The sequence below is a fragment of the Trachurus trachurus genome (assembly GCF_905171665.1).
Source record: "Trachurus trachurus genome assembly, chromosome: 1".
Classification (NCBI taxonomy): Eukaryota; Metazoa; Chordata; class Actinopteri; order Carangiformes; family Carangidae; genus Trachurus; species Trachurus trachurus.
This window is the reverse complement of record NC_139891.1, coordinates 14,470,370-14,485,854: the sequence shown is the minus strand read 5'-3', so window position 1 is coordinate 14,485,854 and position 15,485 is coordinate 14,470,370. Positions and strand designations below refer to the sequence as shown.

At 39.6% G+C, this 15,485-nt stretch overlaps 1 long non-coding RNA gene across 1 annotated transcript; it reads left to right on the top strand.

Moving 5' to 3' along the window:
• The first annotated feature begins 7,894 nt into the window (after positions 1 to 7,894).
• LOC310991514 lies at positions 7,895 to 8,830 on the top strand. Its single transcript, XR_014595632.1, has 2 exons — positions 7,895 to 8,009; positions 8,184 to 8,830. It is a non-coding gene; the product is annotated as an uncharacterized lncRNA (long non-coding RNA).
• The last annotated feature ends 6,655 nt before the right edge of the window (positions 8,831 to 15,485 follow it).

Below are 15,485 nucleotides of genomic sequence, written 5' to 3'. Positions count from 1 at the left end.
GGTTAAATAACACATGCATGTATACCACCTACAACATCTCTCTGGAAGGCAGCAGCTTCATATATGAAGGGATGCCTCAAAGCAACTTATCTATGATTCTCGTCCATACGTCTTGTCATGACTGCATGCTGATAAGAATGGACGCGCAGTCGGGGAAGCGGCAGCATTTTTACCTGTTCAGCAGGAGAAGACAGCTGGAGCAGCAGGAGATGGATGAGTTCAGAGCTCAGGTGGAGTGTCTGAACATGCCTCCACCTGTTGTGATGGATCCCACCAAGGAGCTTTGCCCAGAGGAGGCCACCACCAGTGATCCAGCAGCTCAAACTCAGGAGAAAACAGAGGAAAAGAAAGACTAAAATAAAATTATAGCTGCTGCGCAGCGATGGGTCGGGTCCGGGCTACTTTTGGGCAAATTTAGGCAATTCTGAGCAACAAACAGGAGAATAGGAAGACAAGACAGTTGACCTTCTAATGTTCAATTTGCACCAGTTGAGGATTGAACCGACAACCTTGGGAACCAAAGACCAGTGTCTATCGCACTGAGCTAATTGACAAGTGGCAGTTTAACAGTGGCTTCACAAATTGAGTAAGCCATTCACTGTCGTGTAGGCAGATTTGAAACCACAGTAAAAAGAAAAATCAGTTTTTGAGGTAAAATAATGATATGTATTTGTCAAACATCTACTATGAGTCTAAGATGTTAGGAGCCTTCGCGCATGGACCAGTCCCAGCTATTTGTTTTTGTTTTTTTAATTTAGAGGCTTGCTGTGATGCCACCATTAGGACAATTGTATTGTGTTTCATATTGAGGTCAACTGACATTTTGATCTATCATCATCATCATCACCCTTGCTGGGTCTCGAACTCACAACCTCTGACACCAAGAAGCAGCTCCTAACTCGCTGAGCTAATTGGCTGGTAGTGAGACCTGCTGTGTAGCTTCATTTATCCACTCAGGGAGTCAGTGCCCGGGCAGCTGTTATCAAGGCAGATTTCAGAAAGTCAGAAATTCTATTATCTAAACAAAAATCTGTTAATACATAAATTGCATTTAGACAGCAAAACAGCTTAAGGACATGTGACATTTTGATCCGTCACCATCATCATCATCATTACCCTTGCTGGGTCTCGAACTCACAATCTCTGACACCAAGAACCAGCTCCTAACTCGCTGAGCTAATTGGCTGGTAGTGAGACCTGCTGTGTAGCTTCATTTATCCACTCAGGTGAGCCAGTGCCCGGGCAGCTGTTGTGATGAAATGGTCAAAATGTCAATAATTCAGTCATCTAAACAAAAATCTGATAATACATAAATTGCATCTTGACAGCATGGAAATGTTGGTGATTTGTTTTTAATGATAAGTGTTTTGCTTCATAAGAGAAAATCTGATGTTTATAAATTCCACTCTCACATTGACTGCAGTTGTTCCCATGAGAGCAGAATTCAAAATGTTCTCAAAAATTCAGTTTTTGAGTTAAAATTCTGATATTTGCCAAACTTAATCAACCATGACTCCAGAATATTGTCATTTTTTTTCAGGAAGATTGAAAATGTATTTATCAAGAATTTGATGGTATATGTTTACAGTACTGTTTACAGTCAAACGTTTTCATGCACTGTAGGCTCAATTTTTGCTTAATCAAAAATCCGAGAAACAAGTTTTGTGGAGGACAGTCTGGAGATGCTCTGTAGCAAGTTTGGTGTCAATTGAGCAAAAATTGTGGGAGGAGATACATTTTAAAAGTTTTACAGTTATTGAAAAAAACAGAGTGATGGACTTCATAATTTGTAATAAGTTTAAGTGGACAAAAGTTTCAGCAGTATTGAGGCTACATTGTGGTGAAGTTTCAACACTGTAGCATCTACCGTTGGTTTGGTAGGAATTTTTAAAGTTTTTTAATTTAAACGCTTATTGTGCCCCCCCTAGGAGGGGGGGGGCACATGTCCTTGGAGTTGAGTGAATCTGGCATGGGGTTGGATGTTTCTGTGAAGTTTGGTGAGTTTTCACCCATGGGAAGTATGACTTCCTTGGAAGAAGAAAGAAAGAAAGAAGAAGAAGAAGATTATAGCTGCTGCGCAGCAATGGGTCGGGTCCGGGCTACTTTTGGGCAAATTTAGGTAATTCTGAGCAACAAACAGGAGAATAGGAAGACAAGACAGTTGACCTTATAATGTTCAATTTGTTTCAGTTGAGGATTGAACCCACAACCTTGGGAACCAAAGACTGTTGTCTATCGCACTGAGCTAATTGACAAGTGGCTGTTCAACAGTGGCTTCACAAATTGACTAAGCCATTCACTGTCGTGTAGGCAGATTTGAAACCACAGTAAAAAGAAAAATCAGTTTTTGAGGTAAAATAATGATATGTATTAGTCAAACATCAACTATGAGTCTAAGATGTTAGGAGCCTTCACACATGGTCCAGTCCAAGCTATTTGGATTTTTAAATTTAGAGGCTTGCTGTGATGCCACCATTAGGACAATTGTCTTGTGTTTCGTGTTAAGGACAACTGACATTTTGACCTGTCATCATCATCATCATCATCATCATCATCACCCTGGCTGGGTCTCGAACTCACAACCTCTGACACCAAGAACCAGCTCCTAACTCGCTGAGCTAATTGGCTGGTAGTGAGACCTGCTGTGTAGCTTCATTTATCCACTCAGGTGAGTCAGTGCCCGGGCAGCTGTTGTCAAGGCAGATTTCAGAAAGTCAGAAATTCTATTATCTAAATAAAAATCTGTTAATACATAAATTGCATTTAGACAGCAAAATAGCTTGAGAACATCTCACATTTTGATATGTCATCATCATCAAAATCATCATCACCCTTGCTGGGTGTCGAACTCACGATCTCTGACACCAAGAACCAGCTCCTAACTCGCTGAGCTAATTGGCTGGTAGTGAGACCTGCTGTGTAGCTTCATTTATCGACTCAGGTGAGTCAGTGCCCGGGCAGCTGTTGTGATGAAATGGTCAAAATGTCAATAATTCAGTCATCTAAACAAAAATCTGATAATACATAAATTGCATCTTGACAGCATGGAAATGTTGGTGATTTGTTTTTAATGATAAGTGTTTTGCTTCATAAGAGAAAATATGATGTTTATAAATTCCACTCTCACATTGACTGCAGTTGTTCCCATGAGAGCAGAATTCAAAATGTTCTCAAAAATTCAGTTTTTGAGATAAAATTCTGATATTTGCCAAACTTCATCAACCATGACTCCAGAATATTGTCATTTTTTTTCAGGAAGATTGAAAATGTATTTATCAAGAGTTTGATGGTATACATTTACAGTACTGTTTACAGTCAAACGTTTTCATGCACTGCAGGCTCAATTTTTGCTTAATCAAAAATCCAAGAAACAAGTTTTGTGGAGGACGGTCTGGAGATGCTCTGTAGCAAGTCTGGTGTCAATTGAGCAAAAATTGTGGGAGGAGATACATTTTAAAAGTTTTACAGTTATTGAAAAAAACAGAGTGATGGACTTCATAATTTGTAATGAGTTTAAGTGGACAAACGTTTCAGCAGTATTGAGGCTACATTGTGGTGAAGTTTCAACACTGTAGCATCTACCGTTGGTTTGGTAGGAATTTTTAAAGTTTTTAAATTTAAACGCTTATTGTGCCCCCCCTAGGAGGGGGGGGCACATGTCCTTGGAGTTGAGTGAATCTGGCATGGGACTGAACCTTTGTGCAAAGTTTGGTGAGTTTTCGCCCATGGGAAGTATGACTTCCTTGGAAGAAGAAAGAAAGAAAGAAAGAAAGAAAGAAAGAAGAAGAAGAAGAATTCCTAGGAATACAATAGTGTCCTGGCAGCTGCGCTGCCCGGACCCTAAAGAAGAAGAAGAATTCCTAGGAATACAATAGTGTCCTGTCAGCTGCGCTGCCCGGACCCTAATAAATTGATATGATTATGAAATGATTGCACCTGAAGTGAGATCAGATCCCCTTTTATTATGGGTTAAATTCAAACTAAATTGCTTTTTAGGAGGTTAAAATGTGGGGTCAGTTGCAGGGCACACGCCAACTTTTGAAGGCCTGCTGTTCAGGGTAGGTTTAGTGAACCATCTATTGGCTGCTACCAGTGAACAGGCTTCATTTAGCCAATCAGACAAAAGTGTGTGGCAGCCGACCCTGTCCTCGATAAACACACCTTATCTTCTTGACTCTACAAATAACTTCAAAATATAATTTCTCTATGTATTAAATAATTTCACCCTTGCTGTTCAATAATCCATATAGTTTGTGTGAGTATTTTGGTTTTTATTTGTCACTAGACTGAACTAAAATTAATATCAGGACTTCACAGATTGCACTCTTTATTCTTCTTTTCTTTTTCAATATGTTATTCATAAATGACACTTAAATCAAGCGCTGATCTATGAAATCAGCCAAAGTTACAGTTAGTCGGCATCTTAGCAGACTAATTAACTTTAACTACAGCACTGTTGGCTGATTTTTATAGAGCTGCATTTATTCAAAGATGTATTTAAGTACCAGTATTCCAGTCCAAATATTAATATTTTCAGGACTGCAGTCCAACTCAGAGAAGTAAAATCCACAGTAACCTCAGGTATAAGAGCCAACAAGTGAACCTACAGAGTAAATAATGAGAGGTCCCATTACTCAAAACACATTAATTTCGCAATCACAAAAACCACAGGCGGGAAAAACAGGGACTCTGCCCTCTGGTAAATCCAGTATTGTGAAGCCGAAGGATTCTGAAACAACTACTTGTATATAAACCTCCAAAATCAGCCACATAATGCCACTACAAGACAGCAACAGCCAGAAAACAATACAATACACAACTGGTTATGATTTTATCATACAGAGTCATGTTTTCTGTGTGGGTCATCGCTCTCCTCTGCTTGGTGTCGTTGAGCCAATCGGCTCCTCTAGCCTGTGAAGATCTGCTCCGGCCCTTGGATCAACTGGACCTTAATGGTTTGGAGGGTAGACGGGTTTTAATTGGAGGAAGTCTGAGTGACCCAACTCTCATTGATCGTTTTAGACAAAGAGACAGTGCCACCGCTAGTTTCTCCAACACCAATACAACCAACATCTCCTTCAGACGCAGCCTGCATTCAGACAGCAATTGCCACTATACATCTTACAACATCTCCCTGGAAGGCAGCAGCTTCACCTTCGACAACGGCAGAGTCAACACAACCTTCATCCACACGTTCTGCCATGACTGCATACTGTTGAGCTTTGATGTTGAATCAGGGAAGCGGCAGCATTTTTACCTGTTCAGCAGGAGAAGACAGCTGGAGCAGCAGGAGATGGATGAGTTCAGAGCTCAGGTGGAGTGTCTGAACATGCCTGCACCTGTTGTGATGGATCCCACCAAGGAGCTTTGCCCAGAGGAGGCCACCACCAGTGATCCAGCCGCTCTTAAGCGCTGATCTATGAAATCAGCCAAAGTTACAGTTAGTCGGCATCTTAGCAGACTAATTAACTTTGACTACAGCACTGTTGGCTGATTTTTATAGATCAGAGCTGCAGTTATTTAGATGTATTTACGTATCAGTATTCCAGTCCAAATATTAATATTTTCAGGACCGCAGTCCAACTCAGAGAAGTAAAATCCACAGTAACCTCAGGTATAAGAGCCAACAAGTGAACCTACAGAGTAAATAATGAGAGGTCCCATTACTCAGAACACACATTAATTTCGCAATCACAAAAACCACAGGCGGGAAAAACAGGGACTCTGCCCTCTGGTAAATCCAGTATTGTGAAGCCGAAGGATGCTGAAGCATCTATATAAACCTCCAAAATCAGCCACATAATGCCACTACAAGACAGCAACAGCCAGAAAACAATACAATACACAACTGGTTATGAGTCATGTTTTCTGTGTGGGTCATCGCTCTCCTCTGTTTGGTGGCGTTGAGCCAATCAGTTCCTCTGGCCTGTGAAGACCTGCTCCGGCCCTTGGATCAACTGGACCTTAATGGTTTGGAGGGTAGACGAGTTTTAATTGGAAGAAATCACAATGATCGTTTTGGACGAAGCGATGGTGCCACCGCTAGTTTCTCCAGCAGTAACAGTACAACCAACATCTCCTTCAGACTCGGCCTGTATTCAAGGAACGAATGCCACTATTTATCTTACAACATCTCCCTGGAAGGCAGCAGCTTCACCTTCGACAACGGCATAGTCAACGCAACTTTCATCCACACGTCCTGCCATGACTGCATACTGTTGCGCTTTGAACTTGAATCAGGGAAGCGGCAGAATTTTTTCCTGTTCAGCAGGAGAAGACAGCTGGAGCAGCAGGAGATGGATGAGTTCAGAGCTCAGATGGAGTGTCTGAACATGCCTCCACCTGCTGTGTTGGATCCCACCAATGAGCTTTGTCCAGAGGAGGCCACCAGTGATCCAGCAGCTCAAACTCAGGAGGAAACAGAGGAAAAGAAAGACTAAAATAAACAGAGAATCATTTTAATAAATTGTGCTTTATGAAAGCGGTTATGATTTTGAAATTATTACACCTGCAAGGTTTGAATAGAACTGAGTTTATTTTTACAAGACCGCCTTTAAGATGGGGTTCAAATTTCACTGGATACAGCACTGGACCTACAGTATACAGCGAATGCAACGAAATGAATGATGAGACTTTTTTTAACATGTTTGTGTAGACATAACTTCCAAGGCCTTGAAATAAATTTGTCCATGTCAGCTTGTGATGTTGCAATATAAAAGCTTCTACACGGACACAAAATTGCCAAAGTTTAAATAGTTGATAAGTTTCAGGATACATACAGTAGATTCACTCTGAAGCAACTTTATACATTTCTCTTATATATATATGATCTGACACATAATAAATTGCTACTACTACCACATCAGTTTTATATCCATATTGTGTGTTGACACATCACTGTAATGTTACAAGATATGTAAGAGTAACTGATGTCTAAAAATGTGTGGGTCTGACTTTGACTCCATGGCAACTGATTAAAAGTGCTTTGTTTTAGTCTGTCATTCTCAGCCCTGGGTAAATCTGGGTAATGGTTTAGCTAAAGAGAGAGTTAAACAGTGCTAATATTAACCATCCACAGCACTCATTTCACAATCACTAAATCCACATGTGGAAGATGGGACTATGCTCTTTGGCACTGACGGTATTATGAAACTGGAGGGTTCCTAAAACAACTATAAAATCAGACAGGCTTCTTTACGAGTCTAACTTCAGCCAGACACTACCTCATGACTGAGAGTTTATATAAATATTACTTGTAGGCAACCGATAGCATTTTATGAGACATGTTTGCTGCGTGTGCCATCGCTCTCCTCTGTTGGGTGTCTGTGAGCCATTCAGCTCCTCTGGCCTGTGAAGATGTGGCTCGGCCCCTGGATCAACTGGATCCTCGTCATTTGGCAGGAAGCTGGGCGTTAGTTGCAGGTGCTATGAGAGAACAGGCACATGAGGAGAAATTCAAGACTAGAGAGAGTGCCAGCGTTCACTTTGCCAGTGAAACCCCTATAACCTCCTTCAGACGCAGCTTCAACATTAACGACAGCTGTCAGCATCTGCAATCCAACATCACACTAGAAGGCAGCGGCTTCAGCTTTGATCAGCTGATCAACATCACCGTGACCTTCCTCCAAACATCCTGCCCAGACTGTATGGTGATGCGCTTCGATGACGGTTCAAAGGAGACACTGCGTATGTACCTGTTCAGCAGGAGGAGGGAGGTGGAGGAGAAGGAGATGGAGGAGTTCACTGCTCAGGCAAAGTGTATGAACATGCTTCCACCTGTTGTGATGGATCCCAAGAAGGAACTTTGTCCAGAAAAGGCCGTCAGAGGGGAGGAGGAAACAACGGGTCAAGAAGCTTAGGACACTCTGATGACATAAGAGCACTGTCAATGAGTGCTTTGTGCCAATGCTGAATTGTGCTGTTCCCTAATATTGTTCATCTGATTGGAACCCAATAAAAAAAATTATCATCTGAAGAAACATATTGTGGTGTCAGATTTGTGTGTGTGTGTGTGTGTGTGTGTTTGTGTGTGTGTATGTGTGTGTGTGTGTGTGTGTGTGTGTGTGTGTGTGTGTGTGTGTGTGTGTGTGTGTGTGTGTGTGTGTGTGTGTGTGTGTGTGTGTGTGTGTGTGTGTGTGTGTGTGTGTGTGTGTGTGTGTGTGTGTGTGTGTGTGTGAATAAAGATTTATGCTGGCCCAGACCACAAGTTTGAACCTGGTTTGCTGCAACAGTTTAATACATCATGAACCTTTTTTTGACAAGTTTTGATTTTGAAATCACAGAAATCCCTTAAAGTGTGCCATATCTTTGAATTAATACAAAATTAGCACATGTTTGATTGGGTGTGGAAATATTTTAATATATTTTAAATAGATTTTTTTTTTTTACGGTAATGACTTGTATTTCTATTTCTACCAAACCTACAGTATCAACTCAATAACATTGTTATGCAGCTTTTATCAAGGAAAACAGAGCAATATTCACAATTTCTGCAAAAATTTCGCAAAAGGCTTTCAAGAGTGTATCCTGACATAATACAAGTTTGATTACAACACAGTGATGAGATACGGTTGTCAGACTCAAGGCTTAGAATCATGCATGTTTTTTACTTGAGCAGCTAAAGAAATATTTAATGAACTGATGATGCAGCTTTGACAGAGTGATGCTGATTTGTTGCCTTTTTATAAAGTTGGCTCTTTGAACAATAACAAATTTTTATTGGCTTTCATGTTTCACCTACAAAAGGAAAATCACCAAAATAGTTCATGGAATTTCTTCATGCAATGTGAAGTTATGTAACAAAAACAAATAAACATCCAAGCAAACATGAGTCAAAGTGCTTATTTCAAAATCACAGAATCCACAGGTGGAAAAGTGACACTGCTCTCTGGTGGTGTCAGTATTCTGTGAATATATATAAAAAAGAAATAATAACTATAAACCCCTGACAAGAATCTTAAGCAGTAACTTTTATTTTGTAAATCAAAATGATAAGCCATGGCAATATTTGATTCCCATATAAATAATATAATACAATATCATAAATGTTGGAGCCTATTCATTCTTTGTATTATTTATTTGGAAATGCTAAGGATAATGATAACTATTTAGGATATATAGACTGTAGATTAATTATATAATTTATATTTTTTGCTCCTCAGGTCCCTCCTCCTGGTCAGGCCATCGTCCTCCGGTGATTAGGGAGTGAGGACAGCTGTCTTCTTTAGGTCTGTTTTTTGTGTTGAAGGAGTGAGGCAAGTGAGGGGTTTACTGTATCTACCGCTAAATTACGTTTTTTATTTGTTTGAAGTCAACCCGGAGAATATTTTTGTTTATGTAAATGAATTCAAACCTTTTGGTTGAAACTAAAACATCTCCACAAGTGCTCCTCACAAACTACTCTGATGTTGTTTGACCTTTTTTGAATGCTAGAGTAGCCATAACAATAAAATAAAATAATATTTGTAATAAAAAATAAGGCTAAGGGCTAGAATGTGTAGAACATGTGTAATTTATATATATACCTAAGTTATATTGGGAAAACATTTTATTGCAGTTCCTCTCAAAACATTTCTCTCAAAAACAGGACTGTTTTGACTCCCACACTCACCCAACGATGTAATATTGCTTGCAACAATTATTAAACAAGCTATATAAAATCTCTTCCACCATAATTACACATGTAGGCTACATAATTACCAAAGAATGTTAAAATATGTAATCAAAAATAAACAATTGTGTATTTTATCTTACAAAGTACAACATGACAGCATGCAGATATATAGGTCATGTAGATCTCCCTCTGGCACAGTCTTTTATTTGCAGTAAATGTTTACACAAAAGTGTTTACACATTCACGCTCATCAATATTTTTTCAGTTCTTAATAAAGTGTTTTAAATGTTTATGCACAGATCTTTAATGAATGTGTCCCCAAAGTCTTCATCCATGCTTATATTCTGTTTTCTTTAACACAAGGAAGAAGAAACTATCCTTGAATGCTTTAAAAGGGAACCCTGTTCAGTGAGTGACATGTGCAGTCTAAAGATGGCTCTGAGCATGTTCAGTGTAAAATGAAATAATGCATCCTGCATCAGTATGCCGAATATAAATTAAAAAATAATAATTAACCAAGATTTTATATAGGTTTGAATTTAGAAAGAATTCTGCTGGCATTGCCAGACTATAGTTCCCAATCATTACGGGTTCAAAAGTAGTGTGACAGATCCATACTGTATGAAGTCAAACAAAACCATCTGATTTAACATTAAGTGGAAAGTCCTTTGAAGTCAATGGCTGCCATGTGTCTTTGACCTACACATCAGAGACCTTTCTGCAGATATTATACTTAGTGGGAATTTGTACCTTATACAATCCCACCTCAAAAAACTGAACTATCCCTTAAAATATCTATAAGCCTTTAAGCCAAGTTGTAACCAGGTTGTAAGTTACCATTTTGATATCATTCAATTAAGACACTGTTCCTTTAAATATCTAAGTAAATAACCCACAAAAACAACTGAGGAAGGAAAGAACTCCCAAATAACCAAACTTTCCTTCATTGCACAACATTGAAAATTGCAGTGAGATAAGCAATCATGGACCTGTTCTGTGTTGCAATAGTGGACTTTCTTCATGTTAGTTATCCTATAAAACCAGACAGTTGAACCTATCCACACTGGTGGAAGAGTAAAGACACAACATTAACACAGAAAACCTCAACATACAGAGACATGTTTGCTGTATTTATTGCCACTCTCATGTGCTTAATGTCTGCAAGTCATTCAGTTCCTTTGGTCTGTGAAGAACTGGTCCATCCATTGAAAGATCCTCCTCAAATTGAAGGTAAATGGGCGTTAGTTGCAGGAAGTCTTAACAACCTGCAATCTATGGACGCCCTACGACTAAGAGACAGCATCACTATGTACATGACCAACTCGAGTGGAGACTCCACCATCTCTTATACGCAAGTCAACCGCTTTGGTGATCAGTGCCAGCACCTGCATTACAACATTTCAGTGCTACATAGCAATTTCACCTTTGATGTGGGGAATCGCTTTGAGCTCAAAGGGTCTTTCCTCTACACATCCTGCCCAGACTGTGTGGTTATGCTCTGGGATGTGAAGTCAAAGAGAAGGCAATCTACGGACATGTACCTGCTGAGCAGAAGAAGGGAGGTGGAGCAGAGAGAGATGGAGGAGTTTAAGGCTCAGCTCAAGTGTAATCAGCTGCCTGAACCTGCTGTGATGGATCCCACTAAGGAGCTTTGTCCAGAACAGCCGGACGTCCAACCAGCGCCAGCAGCAGCAGGTGGCGCTCAGGACACAGCCACAGGACAAAAGGCATGAGAGACTTTGACTCATGATATTTAGTCACAGTTGTTACGATAAATATCACACTCTATATTAATTATACTGTCAGGTATATTCCAGCCCCTGTACATTAATCTGAACATCTTTGAACTATTGGATAATAAAGTGGAAATGCAGCATTTTTTTTTATTTTTTTTTAGAATGTAAGATTTGTGTCTGTGTTCGCACGTATATATCCCCGATGCAATAATACGCAATAAACAATATGTGCAAAAACTGAATTTCTAGAGAACAAAATGTACCTTTGTGCCGTTCAGGGATTTTGTTACTTCTGGTGACTGATGTTCGTAGACAACAACATATAAATATATGACAACAATTAGTCAGCTTGTTGACATAATGACTGCTCTAAATGAGCTGCTGTCACACTTTTGACAGAAACCTCTTGATGCCAGTGTTTGGTGAAAGACTCACATTAAAGGCAGTTTGTGAATTGTAATTTTGGCCAGTATGAAAAAATAATTTTAATTTAGTTCTTCAAATAATATGTAGATAGGTGTATCTCTCGTAATGTTAAAAAAAAAAAAGGTAAATATTCTTTGATCACACAATAGTTTGTTGCACACTGTTAATGTAAGAAAGTGTTAAAGTTTGTAATGTCAGATAGAAATGGACAAAATGAAAGTGTGTGGCGATATAATCACATCATCCCTCTCATCCTACATTCTTTCATTCACTTGCACGGTGTAATAATTAACGTGCTGCTCACTAATTGGATTAGTACTATACATTTTCAAATCCACAACAATAGGGTAAGCCTCAAGCACAAGACTTTGTGCACGCACACACGCTCATTCTTGTGTATGTATTAGTGAATGCTTGCTCGTTTTGAGCATGGCATGCAAATGTGGGCGTGCACAAATGATGTACGGAGGGTGTTAGTGTGGACCAGGGGGGAGATACACGCAGCAAGGCACGAGAGCTGTGAGGGGAAAAGAGCCTCCTTTTGTGTTGATGAAACAATGAAAGGTGTGTATTTTCAGAAATGTGTCTGTCATTCGGAGAGCAACTTCAAAGCATTCTGTTAACAGGTATGTGCAATTGTGTATTCAACTACTCTATTCATTGTTCTACTTTGGTTGAACTTGAAATTCTTGTACACATGTGTGAAGCCAATTTGGTAAATGACAAGAACAATAGCAAACAACAATGTTTCAGAAATAATTCATCCAAGCCTGAAGAGACCAGCTTTTACTTTCATTACTTTCTCGTCACATTGTCTAAAGCATATCGAAGTAAGTGACTGTAAAATGTGCTAAGAACTATGTCAGCAACCATTAGATCGCAGCAGAGGTAATTTTAATTAGAGATGAAGTTGGCTGCATTTATTTCAATTCATTAGCATTTTTGTCAAATGCCCTTAGATCTCAAACTACCTCAGGACAGTGCTGACCCCAAAAAGGGGGGCAAGTTTATTTGTAAGGCCCGCCGCAGATGTATTTTTAATGATGATCATGATTTTGCTGTTCTTTTGATAAAGTGAGCCCCTTTGTAGATAATGAGCAAAACACAAGCCTGTTATGTAATAGAGTTTTAATCCGCAATCTCTTGCAACCTTTCTTAACCAACTGAGAGAGCTGGACAGAATCTCTGGTTAAACTTGCTCTGTGCATCTTAGAAAATAAAGAAAACTGCTTGTCATATTAGATATATAATATGTTTAGTTTGTTAAAGCAAATGTGCACAAGGGAAATACCTCATTAGGACATGCCAGAGTTTACACTCAAAGTATATTACATTACCATTGCCTCAGTATAAATGAGGGCTTTGTTTCACTGCTGCAGCATTGCATGATCATTGTATTAATTGATTTAAGCTTGTTTGTTTTCAGCAGGATTTTCTGCAGAATTAGCAGGTGTGGAAGAATGAAACTATTTAAGCAGAGATTTGCACTAGATTGCTCACTGGGAAATGCTCCATTTTTCATGATTTATTTCACAATGAAACTTCAAGTTGTGAACTTGAGGTTTGAGCGACATATTATGATACATTTATTAACTGTATGAGAATGACGCTGTCAACGTGTGGTCAGGTCTGTGCTACCGTACAACAAGACTGGAAGTAGTTCACCCAGATAATACCTGTGTTCTCCAGTTGTTTGTTTGCTATTGCTCTGTGTTTAAAATATATAAAGCTCAGTTAATGAGTTGAAGCTTTGTCTCTCTCAGACACAGCAATAACGTTGAGGGAATGCCAACTAACCAAACCTTCTCTCTTACTCCTGCCACACAAGAAAACAATCAGTCTGACAGCAGCCAGGCTACACTTCATAAATAAATAAAGCCAGGGGCACAGTCCACTCTGATAATATATTATACAAAATAGACATATTCTTATATATTCATTTTGCTAAATTCAATAACTATATGCAGCTGATGAGTGGTCCCCCAGACCAACCATTGTTGGCGCTATGACAAACAGTGTCTGTCATAGCGCTCATTACTCACTGTTCCCTAACTGTTCTTATCCTAATTTGCTCTCACTGGGCTGCATTGTTCTGCCACAGTATTTACATGCTCTCTTATTATCTTAGTGCTCCCCATTCTTCCTGCCATGTCATGCTGTCAGTCCCTATTATCTTTACATCAAGTGGTAGATGTGCTGTAACTAGCTATTTATCTATATGCCTGTCCATCCCAGTTTATCAGGGACTAGTCATGCCCGCTGATGTGATGTACATTTCCGGGGAAATAAGATTTTGTCCCAGGGTTTCCCGTTTGACAAAATTTTTTCGTCTGAAAATGGGTTGGGACCATTGCTGAAAATAGTCGTACACTCTGTCATTGTGTTATTTATGGATGGAATTATAGTGAAAAAAATATACTACCATTTTTATACCCCGCTTTGAGAAACACTGCCTTAATGAAGAGTCACAATGTTGGAGTGCAGCCTGGAGTAGCTTGGCGAGGATGAAAGCATGGGAATGGGAGTTTGTCAGAATGCAAGCTGTGTGTGTGTGTGTGTGTGTGTGTGTGTGTGTGTGTGTGTGTGTGTGTGTGTGTGTGTGTGTGTGTGTGTGTGTGTGTGTGTGTGTGTGTGTGTGTGTGTGTGTGTGTGTGGTATATGAAGGGGCAACATTATAGATAATGGGTGTATTTGAAATAGAAAAGTGTGTGTGTGTGTTTAAGGAAAAGATATATTGGAGGACTTGGACTTCCCTTTAGTCAGGATACCCTGCAGCCAATCCCATTGTTACCTCAGATTATATGTGTGTGTGTGTGTGTGTGTGTGTGTGTGTGTGTGTGTGTGTGTGTGTGTGTGTGTGTGTGTGTGTGTGTGTGTGTGTGTGTGTGTGTGTGTGTGTGTGTGTGTGGCACTGAGCTACTCCCCTGCCTGTAAGCTGATTAAAGGAAGGTGTGTTCAGCAGAAAACTTCATCGGTTGCCGAGTGGAGTACCTTGCAGCCAAAGCCAAGCACAGCGTTATAAACAGACTGTCATACAATAACTGGAGCATTCAGTATGCCATTAAAAGGATGAATGCACTACACCCCAATCGAATCTTTGTTGCTCTAATCCTGCACAAGCTAACATACACAATTTCTCTGCACAACCACACAAATGGGTGACAAATTAAATGAAACAACAACATATACAGTGTCATAGTAATCCTCCAGAACAGCTTCAGTGTTCGTTGGCACGGATTCACCGAGTCTCTTCTGGGGTATTAACCAGGCTTCTGAAACATAGTCTCTCATTTGGTGTTTCGCTCATGGTGGTGCACAGCCCTAGTCTCATTCTAAAATCCTACAAATTTTGTTAATCTAGTTGAGATGTAAGCATTGTGAAAGCAATAGTGTAATCCATACTGATGTATATTATATTTGACTTCATGTGTCCTGTATGTTTGTATATGTTCTGTTTGTCCATGAATCAGATCATCCATTCTCCATGTCTTGCCGTTTATACTTGAATGATTCAATCAGCTCTCAGTTCTCACAGTTGTTATCAGATGAACAAAAGTTAAGACCATGACTCCTAAACCAGACAAAAAAGCCATGCTATGTGAATGTGGTGAATTTGAAAAAAGAGTTCATGTTTCTATTTAATTCGTCTTTTCATAACAATTTCCTCTTAAAATGCACATTCCTCCCTCCCTCCTAGCTCTAATGAATCA